Below are 12514 nucleotides of genomic sequence, written 5' to 3' on the forward strand. Positions count from 1 at the left end.
AGGGATGCAGAGGTGCAGTTCCTATCTTCACAGAGTGCAAAGTCTGGCCGAGAAGACAGGTTGCATGATTTGGGATCCGGCGTGGACAAAGTGCCACACCAGGTATTTGAAACAGAGGGCGCTCAATATAGGGAGCTGGCTGTGGGGGTGTGGGAAGGCTCAGAGCAGAAGGGGGCCCTGTGATATGCCAGAAATTCAGCATGGGTAAACACATGCCTCCCAGAGGGACCAGAAGGAAGAGGGGTTATACTTTCAGAACTCTGGAGCTTGGAGGGTCCTCTGGTTCGTGCTGAGCCCCATGAGACAGTGGAACCTGGCACTTGCTTGGACTTGCAGGAAAGCCACAGCTCCCGTGGGGGGCAGCCCAGGTGAGCTGGCGCTTTCTTTGTCTGCCGGGCAGGCCCTGTGCTCCTGGGAGTGCTGGAAGCGGGAGCCATCTGGTGCCCCGTTGCTGCTGCTGACCTTGAGAAAAAGGAAGTCCCTTCTTCCTGCTTTCCCTTCCATCTGTCACCTCCCAGTGGTAGAACTCAGTAGGAGGCCAGCTGGGTGAGGAGCCTGGGAAACAGTGCAGAGTTCCAGACCCAGTGTCCCACAGCAGCATAGAGAGGCTGGCTTGAGGCTTAGAGATGGCTGGTGAGTAACCTGTGGGCAGCAGGGCTGCTGGGCACGAGGCCATCTGGAGGGCGGCCTGCCAAGGTCCCCGGACTGGCTGCCACTGGAGATGGCCTTCACAGGGAGAGAAGCCAACTGCTGTGTGTGCCTTGTGTTGGATTTTCTTTTACTCAAAGCTGAATGTAATCCTAGCTCATGCAAGTGGGGATTGGCAACCAAAGACAGAATCTATTCTAAGAGGAGTGAAGGACTTGCAGTGGTTTAGTTGGTAGATTTAGGAGACTTCACAGGTCAGTGTAAGTTTGGGAAGGAATGGGGTCTTGTGGAGAGAGATGTTAGGAGGGAAATGGGCAAGCCCCGCACTGAGGTGTGAGGCCATGCAGTGGAGGTGACCAAAACACAGGAAACTGGGGGACATGGGTTGCGTGTCTGTGCAGTGGTACAGCCTCACAGGCTCATCTCGTCTGCTCCTTGGGCACCACGGCTTGGCTGCCAACTCCAGGTGCCTTGAATCCAGAGCCAGGATCCATTCTGGATCCTGGGAGAGATGTCTTAAGTAGCCGGGTGTCCCTGCCATCCTGGGAGAGTAGAACAGGAAAGCAACAGAAATTATGTGGGATTTTGGTTCCAAAATTGGTATTAATGTTTTAAAATTCTCATTTAGGGCGCCTGGGTGGCTCAGTGGGTTAAGCCGCTGCCTTCGGCTCAGGTCATGATCTCAGGGTCCTGGGATCGAGTCCCGCATTGGGCTCTCTGCTCAGCAGGGAGCCTGCTTCCTCCTCTCTCTCTCTGCCTGCCTCTCTGCCTGCTTGTGATCTCTGTCAAATAAATAAATAAATCTTAAAAAAAAAATAAAATAAAATTCTCACTTATTTGCTTGCCTGGTCTCTTTGCTCTGTGATTCTTTGTCCCAGGTCTTCTGCATTTTTTTGGTTTTGTGGCACATACCCATCTTCTTAGAGATGCTGCTGGGAGGAGACCATTCTGAACTCTTCTGTGAAAATGGATTTCTTTTGCTCTTACATTTCTGCTTAGTGTTGCCAACTAGAAGTCTGATGTCATCTTCTGGTTCCTATTCCTCCTGAGTAGATTATTTTTCTTGACATTTTTAGGAATACAGTTGATCCTTGAAGAACTTGGGTTAGGGGCACTGACCGCCCCCCATACAATCGAAAGTCTTAGTATAACTTTTTTTTTTTTTTAAGATTTTATTTATTTATTTGACAGAGAGAGACAGTGACAGAGGGAACAGAAGCAGGGGGAGTGGGAGAGAGAGAAGCAGGCCTCCCGCGGAGCAGGGAGCCCGATGTGGGGCTCGATCCCAGGACTCCAGAATCATGACCTGAGCTGAAGGCAGACACTTAATGACTGAGCCACCCAGTTGCCTCCTAGTATAGCTTTTGACTCCACTAAAACTAATAGTCTGCTGATCCAGGGGCCCCAGACACTTGCCTCATTTTCACTTGGATTTTTCCCCATATACAGTCCATACTTCTTTCTAAAGGCCTCTCATTGTCTTTGCTTCCTTTTCGATGCGTCCGCCCCCACGGCGCCCCGTGGCCACACACCCATGCTTGGGTCTTCCATTCTTTGTCCTTCTGCACTGGAGCAGTTCTTCGGGGGCTGACATGTCTTTCCGGGCACACCTGCCTTGTTTTGCTAGAATCTAAACTCTGAACACTGGCGTGGCCATGGCTCCGCTTCCTCCCAGCTCTAAAATAAGTACAGCAAGAACTTTAACCATCTGCCTCAACCTGTTACACGCACCCAAACATCCCCAACAGCACTCCTTCATGAGCGCACTGTAAAGAAAAAACCTGTATAACATTGAATGTCGTCACAGCTCTGTAAAACTGGGAGGGGGTGCTTATGTGGAATTTTAGATAAACTGATCTTAGTGACAGTGCTGTGGCTGTAGATATCCAGCTGTGCTTGCATCCTTCCCGCCTCTCTTTGTAGCTGCTAGGAGAAGGGGGAGTTCAGTTCCTTCTGTGGCTCAGTGCCCTCTTAAATTGGGGGTCATGTTAACCTCTGTCTCACAACTGCCGAGAGTCACATGCCTGCATGCGCCCATTAAACGGAGTGTAATTTCTTTCTTTTTTTTAATGTAGAGAAAGCTGGAGGGCAAGGGGGTGGTGTGGGGAGGGGGAGAGGGAGAAAGAGCACCTTGAGCAGGCTCAGCGTGAAGCCAAACATGGGGCTCAGTCTCTGAGGGCAGGGCCTGATCAAGAGTCAGACGCTCAAGTTCAATGAACTGAGCCACTGTTACCATGATTACAGCTTATTCTCATGTTAATTCTTTTTGTTTAGTATTCTAGACCCTCCACATATACAAATTATTTCTGCATCTCAAGAAAATTTTAGTTTTCTATCTAAAGGTTCCTGAGTATTTTTCATGACTTGTGTTCCAGTTATTTGGTTGTATTTTAACCAAATCTAGTTTAGTCAGTGTATTTTCTGATCTCTCCTTATAAGAAAGGAAGATTTTATTTTGAATTAGTGGGAATCCAACAGCTTCCTTTGTAATCAAATCAAATATATCAGCAATGTATCTGTAAGATTTTTAAAATTTGTATGTCACCTTCAAACAAAAGATTTTCTATCAAAAAAAAAAAAAAATAGCCACAGGTTTCCTGTGTTCTCAGTTGGGACTGTTGCTTGTCTCCCCAATATTTACTATCTGCCTCTTCCTCCTATTAAAACCCAGATTTAATTTGGGCTGGCCTCTCCAGTTCTCTTGCTGTTGGTGGTTAGGAGAAGTTAATAGGAGTCATCAGGTGGCACTTCTAGAAAGTTCTTTGAAAGGGCTGGCTCAGCCTGAACCACACTCTTATCCTAGCCCTCCTCCTTCCAGGAGTGTCTGGCTGATGTTTGGAAGTGGAGTGGCCCCCTCAGACTATGAAGTGAACTTCAGGGCAGATCTCTCATGCTAAGGATGGGCAGGCAGAAGGTAGAAGTTGCTGCTGGCCTGCAGCCATCCTACCAGCCCCATGTGTTCCTGATGCTGAACACTTCAATGCAGAGAAAAACAGATCTTTGCTTGGTTAATACATGGGTTGGCCTCTTACCTGCACCTAGCTCAGTTTCTTTCTTTCTTTTCTAAGATTGATTGATTGATTGATTTGACAGAGAGAGAGAGATCACAAGGAGGCAGAGAGAGAGGAAGGGAAGCAGGCTCCCCACTGAGCAGAGAGCCTGATACGGGCCTCCATTCCAGGACCCTGAGATCATCACCTGAGCCGAAGGCAGAGGCTTAACCCACTGAGCCACCCAGGCGCCCCCTAGCTCAGTTTCTAACTGATGCATGAGACACGTCAATTATTTAATGAAAATACCACTTTCCCTAGAAATTCATTTTTTTAAAAAACTAATTTACTATGGAGTAATTTACTACCCATCGGGACCTAATTCTTCACTCAGAATGGTTCAAGCCCTGTTTGAAGGGAGAACAGGAACAGCCGAACTTTGAAAGTACTCACAGTCTGGCTGTCAGCTATAGCATACCTCGGCGGAGCCGCACTGCATTTCGCTCAGCTGCTTCTCCTGGGTCCGCAGGGCGCCCGGGGAGACCGTTCGCTTCTGGCAGCCCACCTGCCTCTCTGCCAGCCCTCCCAGCTGTGCAGGAGCAGGGCCCTGCCTGCGCTTCTGCTGCCGCTGTTGTTGCCATTTCTGACCAACGGACACAAGCCCGTTTCACCTCCCTGTCAGCAGAGCTACCACCCCTCATGTCTAGCTGGAATTCTCCCAGTTTTCCAGTGCCATGTCCTCGACTCTTCTGGAATGTTTAAGACCTGACTTCCTCTGATCTGCCCCAGGATCAGCTCACCACCCATTTGTAGGGCAAATTACACACTCACATCCCCGGACCACAGAGATGAAAAACTGTCTTATTTTAGTTCTTATTTCCTTGAGTGCTGTCTGGTCGAGTCACTTCCTTTGTATTCTCCCAGGCATTGTGCTTAATCTCCCAACAGTCTCATCCTGTAGATGTGGGTGTTCTGGGGGTTTTTTGTTTTTGGTGGTTTTGTTTTTATTTTCTGCTTAAACTTTTATGTCAGTATGTACCTGGCTTCTAGAAATTTCTCTCAAAATTGTGGGGTCTGAACATATCATTTGTGTATTCTTTCTTTTACGAGTTTAGAGGGTTTTTTGAAGAGAGACATAAGGGCTTGTGCCTTCCATTGAGGTCTGGCCTATATTCTGGCAGTCAGTTGAGCTTTTTTTTTAAAAGATTTTATTTATTTATTTATTTATTTGTCAGAGAGAGAGAGAGCGCACAAGCAGGCAGAGTAGCAGGCGGAGGCGGAGAGAGAAGCAGCCTCCTTGCTCAGCAAGGAGCCCAATGTGGAACTCGATCCCCGGACCCTGGGATCATGGCCTGAGCCGAAGGCAGCCGCTCAACCAACTGAACAACCCTGGCGCCCCAAGTTGAGCTTTTCTTTGTGGTGTGAAATGTAGTTGATTTCTATAGGTAGGCTTATGCATTGAAATTGTATAATTAGTTTTCAGAGGTAGAACTTGATGTGTCTGTATTAGATCAGCCTCATTCTGTAGTCCAGGTACTTTATACACTTCCTTTTTTGTGGTTTGTGGTTGATAAAAACCAATTGAGGTTATTTGTTTTTGAGTACTGTTGTTATTTTAAATAACTTTATGTATAACATACATAGCTGGTATTTTTCATTTTATTACTTTATTTTTTTTAAGATTTTATTTATTAGAGAGAACATGTGCGTGCACATGCAAGCACAGAAGGAGGAGAAGCAGACTCCCTGCTGAGCAGAGAGCCCAAAATGGGGCTTGATCCTGGGACCCTGAGATCACGATCTAAGTTGAAGGCCGACTTAACTGACTGAGCCACCATGGCGTCCCATATAGCTGGTATTTTTTTTTTTTTAAAGATTTTATTTATTTATTTGACAGACATAGATCACAAGTAGGCAGAGAGGCAGGCAGAGACAGAGGGGGAAGCAGGCTTCCCGCTGAGCAGAGAGCCCGATGTGGGGCTCGATCCCAGGGCGCTGAGATCACGACCTGAGCCGTAGGCAGAGGCTCAACCCTCTGAGCCACCCAGGCGCCCCTAGCTGGTATTTTTAAAGGTACATGAGAAAGTGCTTGATGTTTTTCTTGATCTGTCTCTAATCTTTAGTTTACCTCTTATACAAAATGGAATAAAGCATTCTTTTAAGATTTTATTTATTTATTAGAGAGTGAGTGCATGTATAAGCAGGGGGAGTGGCAGGCAGAGGGAGAGGGAGAAGCAGACTCCTGCTGAGCAGAGAGCCCAACGATTCGGGGTTCCATCCCAGGACCCTGGGATCACAACCTGAGCCGAAGGCAGATGCTTAACCAACTGAGCCACTCAGGCACCCCAAGGAATGTAGCACTATTTGAAACCTTGTTCCAGCTAAATTAAATGAGTCATTAATAAGGAAAAATAGCCATTGGGAGATCATACAGGTTATAGGTTAACAGATCATCCAGAGGTCTTACTAACATGATGATTCTTTGACAATATGACATATTGGCCTGTCTTGTCTATAGAACTACCAAGAATAAATATTAAACTGCCTGTACCACGTTGCTGTCCTTTAAATTTTTTTTTGGTAAATTATACATAAGTTGTATGCATGCTACATAATGTTGACCATTTTGACCATTTTTAAGTGTCAGCTCCATGACAAGTATATCCACAGCGCCACGCAGCCATCTCCACCATCTGTGTCCAGGGTTTTGAATCTTCCCCAACCGAAACTCTACTCATTAGACACTAACTCCCATTGCTTCCTCCCCACAGCCCCTGGTCATCTCTGTTCCATTTTTGTCCCGGAACTTGCCTATTCTAGATACCTCAGATATTAGTGCAGTCCTGTAATATTTGTCCTTTCGTGTCTGGCTGGTTTCCCTGAGCATAATGTTTTCGAGGTGAGGGTTAGGGTTTCACTGTCATCATATAGTATGGCCAAACAGCATTTTGTCCTGTGGGTATACCGCATCTCCCTCATCTGCTGACAGACACTTGGGGTGCTGGTGCCTTTCGGCTAGCGCGGATAATGCTGCTGAGAACACGGGGCACGTGTGTTTGCGCCCCTGCCTTCAGCTGAGTCGCACTGTGATTCTTTGTTGAGCTGTTTGTGGAGCTGCCACACAAGTGGCTTGACTTCCCATGGCACTGTCACTCTGCATAGTAGGCTGAGTCCACCCTCCTTGTTGCCAAAGGTTTGCTAGATGGGGCACCTGGTGGCTCAATTGTTGAGTGTCTGGCTTCCGCTCAGGTCATGATCCCAGCGTCTTGGGATTGGGTCCTGCATCGGGCTCTCTGCTCAGTGGGAAGCCTGCTTCTCCCTCTCCCACCTGCCCTGCTTGTGTTCCCTCTCTCACTGTGTCTCTCTCTGTCACAAAGATGAATGAAATCTTAAAAAAAAAAAAAGAAGGGTTTGCTAGATAAGCTGACTTGTGACTCTCCCTGTGCCCAAAGGTGTGGCCCTCACTTAGGGCTGTTCGCCACTCTCTGAACACCTGTGGAAAAGGTGCCTGTGAAGTGCTCCAGGGAGCCTGCCTGTTGCTCCTGTGAGGGCCTCTGAAGTCCAAGCCTCCTGGCAGTAAAGAGATTGCTTCCCGGTCACTCAGGCACATCAGCAAACTTGGGGATGTCAAGGAAGACGGTGCCCGTCTAGTTAAAGTTTCCACCTGTGAGACCGACCTGCTAGCAGCCAGTGTGATAACCCTTAGGTCCTGAATGCAAACCGAAGACCTTAAACATACTTCTGACAGGATAGAAGTTGTAAAAACTATGACCCCTGGGGCTTTACCAAGCCCTAGCCTCAGGGCCAAGGTCGAATTTGTCAACCATCCAGGGAGGTCTCTCCAGTTAAAGAACAAGTCTCGTTTCACCTCTGTAGAGAAAGCCTGCCAGGTAGCATCGCACATCAGAATAAATCTACAAATTCAAAAACAGTGAAGCTTTTCAGGTCACTGGTGGAATTTTTTTTTTTAAAGATTTATTTAGACAGTGAGAGAGAGAGCAAGCGAGCGCACACACAAGCAGGCAGAGTGGCAGGCAGAGGTGGAGAGAGAAGCAGGCTCCCCGCTGAGCAAGGAGCCTGACGTGGGGGTTGATCCTAGGACCCTGGGATCATGACCTGAGCCGGAGACAGCAGCTCACTGACTGAGCCACCCACGCGTCCCCACTGGTGGAATTCTTGGTTCCCTGACATTTTCTCAGGATGAGCAGCTCAGTTTCTCCAAGGAATAGTGTCGGTGGTAGTCGAATTTATATAGGCACACCTCATTTTACTGTGCTTTATTGTGTGTTACAGATACTGTATTTTTTTTTCTTCAGAAATTGAAGGTTTGTGGCAACCGTGTGTTGAGTGAGTCTGTCCGGGCGATCTTTTCAGCAGCGTTTGCTCACTTTCTGTCTCTGTGTCACATTTTGGTAATTCTCGCAATATTTCTAGGTTTGGGGTTTTTTTTTCATTATCATTGTATTTGTTAGGGTGATTTGTGATCAGGGATCTTTGATGTCACTATTGTAATTGTCACGGGGGGCACCAAGAACTGTGCCCATATGAGACGGTGAACTGGATTGATACATGTTAGGTGTGTTCTGACTGCTCAGCTGACTGCTGCCTCTCCCCCATCTCCTCGGGCCTCCCTATTCCCATGGACACAACAGTACTGAGCTAGGGCTGATTAATAATTCTGCAGTGGCCTCTTGAGTGTTTAAGTGAAAGGAAGAGTCTCCTATTTCTCACTTTTAATCAAAAGCTAGAAATGATGAAACCGAGTGAGGAAGATGGGAGGGAAGCTGGCCCTCGTGTGTTGGGTGGCCAGCCAGGCTGTAGACGCAAAGGGAAAGTTCTTGAAGGAAATTGAGAAGGTGTTACTCCAATGAATACACAAATGATAAGAAAGTGAGACAGCCTTATTACCGATAAGAAGGAAGTTTGAGTGGCCTGCATAGATGATCAAACCAGCCACCACATTCCCTTAAACAAGAGCTAGGCCCTTACTCTCTTCAACTCTTTGCAGGCGGCAAGGGGTGAGGAAAGTGCGGATCTGCCCTTCCACCAGGAAGGACTGGACATGCTGCCTGGGAATCAGTGAGGTTGTGGGAGCTTCTTCCGGGTCCCTCATTAGTTTGCTGTACCACAGCCGCTTGTGCAGCCTCCTGGAATTTATGGCGGGAAGCCTGTGAGTGCCACCTAGTGGCCATTGATGGGATTTGCGACCAGAAAATTCCCATTTGAGAGTGAATCACCATTGGACTTTGAGATTTTCTCTGTGATTGAAGGACATAAAATAACCTTGAAACCGGAACTACCTATAGTGCCTTGGGTGACATTGGGGAAATGGTTTAACGGGGAGGGTAGGGCCCAGAAGTATTCCATCATAAAATGTAAATGGTTTATACAGGAATAGGCCACCGGGAGAGTAAGAGGAAGTTCTCATGAGTAGCAGCCTCTTTTCCCCAAAGTCTGGCTCTGGAACCACCAGAGGAGCCGCTGGATCTTGTGGGCTACTGAGCCACTCAGGCAGTGCCTCATGAAAAGCTTTCCATTGGCCAACAACATTGGTGGTTTCTGGAGGGCAGTTCCACAGTAAATGGACAGTTTCTGGTTTAGTCCACTACTCTGATGACGAAAGTCAAAACAAATCAGTTCAGTGGGCTGAATTGTATGCTGTTTCTCTAGCAATGATGGGAGAATTGAACAATTGTGAAAGCCCCCGTATTTGGGGTTTTACTGACTTACAGGCAGTGGCCACATGTATCTGGCAAGTCAGACTGATGCTGGTAAACCTGGCGGGAGGGGGTTGTGGTACAGATGGGTCCTGAGGGGAAGAGACAGTTACTCCGGACTGGGCGTAACCTATTCTCTGGTAGATATACATGCTCAGGGTACAATACAAGGACTGATACCAGCAATACACAGACTGTCAGGTCACCCCTCATCAGACCAAGGAACACATTTTATAGCCCATAACGTTCAACAGTGGACAGAGGGATGTGATTTTCAGAGGAATGGTTTGGAGGACAATTGGAACAGGTAGTTGAATTATATATATTTTTAAATCTAAAACAGGGAAATAAGGGCATGAAGGGCCGGCTTACACGTGTTTGTGAGTGTGTGCTCACATTCAACATGGGGCCAAGACAAGGCCCCACAGACAGATTCCTCTGCTTTTTCGTGGGGAGGGTGGGTTTGGAGAAGAAACAACGGGAAGGATGCTGGTATTACTATACCTTTCTCTTTTTTGCCCACATCGCCTCAACTTCCTTTGTCCTGTCTGGTCCAGTGGTCCCAGGACCAGGGCTGCAACCGCTGGTGCTGGAAGCAGAGGCGATCCCTATGTAGGAAGCTGTTCCTTTAGACCTTCCTGTTGGAATTCCTAAGGATCTGCTGGGGCAGGTTGTGGCTTCGCCCTGCTTGGCAGAGCTCGCTGTCACCGAATGCAGCTCTAGTGCACAGTGGTCTGGAAGGCTCCCCTCAGTTCTGCACCCAGTAGCCCTCCCTCCAGCCCCGCCCTGGCCCCATGGGAGCGGCCCGAGGTGGGTGTGTGTGAGACTAGTATTTCTGTTGTCAACCTGGACCACACAGTGGCCAAAACTAATGCCCCTTCCAAAAGTAGAAAAGTTAGGGTCTAAATGGAGGAGAGGATGCCTGGTAGCCGAGGGTCAAGGTACGGGGGAGTGGCTTATGCAGTGAAAGTGTGGCAGTGGGCGTTGGTGCCTGGAGAGAGACTTGCAGCCAGAGACTGTCTCCTAGCTCAGGGACACCAGGTGCCTGAAAGGGCAGGAACTCATGTTGCTGTGAGACCACCGTAGCTTTTGAAACCTCAAAAAAACCCTGGGAGTCTGCAAACCTGAATGGCATCCCACTGGCAGACAGTGTAGTCGCACAGTGTGATGATGGATGGACACACTGTTAATGGCTGAGGGGGACTCCAGTAATGTGCCAGGGCTTTTCAGGAACCTTTCCCGGCTCGCTGCAACAGGGTGTGACACGGGCCATGTTGCGGTACTGGTATTCGTGGTCACATGTATTGGGAAATGGAGTCAAAGTCCCCTTGGAGAGCTCAGTCTGTTAAGCGGTTAAGTATGTTGGGCTCTTGGTGTCAGCTCAGCTCGTGACCTTGGGGTCCTGAGATGGAGCCCTGCTCGACAGGAAGTCTGCATGTCCCACTCCCTCGGCTCCTTCCTCTGCTCGCTCTGTTTCTCTCTCTCTCATAAATAGAATCTTCAAAAAAAAAAAAAAAAGTCTCCTCAGGAAGTAACACAGATGGAAAAATGACTGTCCTGAGAAAATACTGGATTCAGCTCACAGTCAGCCAGTTTCTTTTTTATAAATCAATTAATTAATTTGAGAGAGAGTGAGTGTGTGAGGAGAAAGGGGGAGGCACGCAGAGGGACAGGGAGAGAAACAGTCTCTAGCAGACTCCCTGCTGAACAAGGAGTCTGACGTGGGGCTTGATCCCACAGCCCTGAGATTATCAGGTACCCGAGCTGAAATCAAGAGCTTAACCGACTGAGCCACCCAGGCCCGCCAACGTCAGCTAATTTCTAAGCTGAATAGCTCTGCACCTGCTTATCATAAGGTAAATAAATAATTAGGACAAAAATCACTGGCTTTATATTAATTGTTGCTTTAAATCTATGCCTACTTCCACACGAGCCCCTCTAAACTTTAGGGAATATGATTATTTTGCTGTAAGAGTCTTGACCAAAGGCAGTGGTGGAATTCAACTTCACTGCAAAGGAGGCCTCTGTCTTCTGCCCTCAGCTCTTGGAAGACGATCCTTGTTTGCCCAGAGGCCTTGGGCCAGCCAGCAAATGACAGTGTGATTTAAGGTGGGCTTTAGGTCATATGACATCAGTCCACTGGAGACTTGAGATCAACCACATGGGCACTCAGTTATTCATGTCCATTAACAGAGCTCTGAAAACTGAGTGCTGAGTCTTGTTTGGAATAGCCTACCTAGGACATGGTACTCTGGAATTGTCACACATCGATACCAGGCAAGTAACATGTCCTAGACACACAGGGAGAGAGAATCATGGCAGTATAGTTCCCCAGACTCATGAGCTTTGTTCCTTGGCCAGCCTTTTTTTTTTTAAAAGACTTTATTTATTTATTTGACAGATCACAAGCAGGCAGAGAGAGAGGGGAAGCAGGCTCCCTGCTGAGTAGGGATCCTGATGTGGGGCTCGATCCCAGGACCCTGAGATCATGACCTGAGCTGAAAGCAGAGGCTTTAATCCACTGAGCCACCCAGGTGCCCCCCTGGGCCAGTCTTAATCTATATCCCTTCCCTGTAAGGAGCTGTATAAGACAGTGTATACAGCCTGTATTTTAGGTTTGAGTGGTTCTGTGAATCCTAGCCAATCATGCCCATGAACTTGCAGTTAGTGTAAGAAGTGACTGTGTTCACTCTCACTGTACATTTGGCAAAATTCCTCACGAAACTCAAGAGGAATCCAAATCATAAGCCCTTTGCTTTAACTGCCAGATAGGTAAGGACTTGCTTGCTCTTGGGAAAATAAATGAAACAGATACACACATACACACACATACTTTGATATAGTTACATTCTCTTTTTACTCCCTTTTATGTTCTAGAATCAAAAATTATAAAGTGCATTTTCTTCCTTTTATGTCTCAAAATCAAGAGAAAACAGTCAGTACAAGTCCCATTGGCACCTGGGCAGTTCGGTCACTGAAGCATCCAGCTCTTGGTTTCAGCTCGGGTCATAATCTCATGGGGTCATAGGATGAAGCCCCATGTCGAGCTCCGTGCTCAGCAGGGAGTCTAAGATTCTCTCTCCCTTCCTCTGACCTTCCCCCTGCTCGCGCATACTCTCTCTCTCTCTCTCTCTCTCTCAAATAAATAAATCTTTTTAA

Source organism: Mustela erminea, chromosome 3 (genome assembly GCF_009829155.1).
Source record: "Mustela erminea isolate mMusErm1 chromosome 3, mMusErm1.Pri, whole genome shotgun sequence".
NCBI classification, from domain to species: Eukaryota; Metazoa; Chordata; class Mammalia; order Carnivora; family Mustelidae; genus Mustela; species Mustela erminea.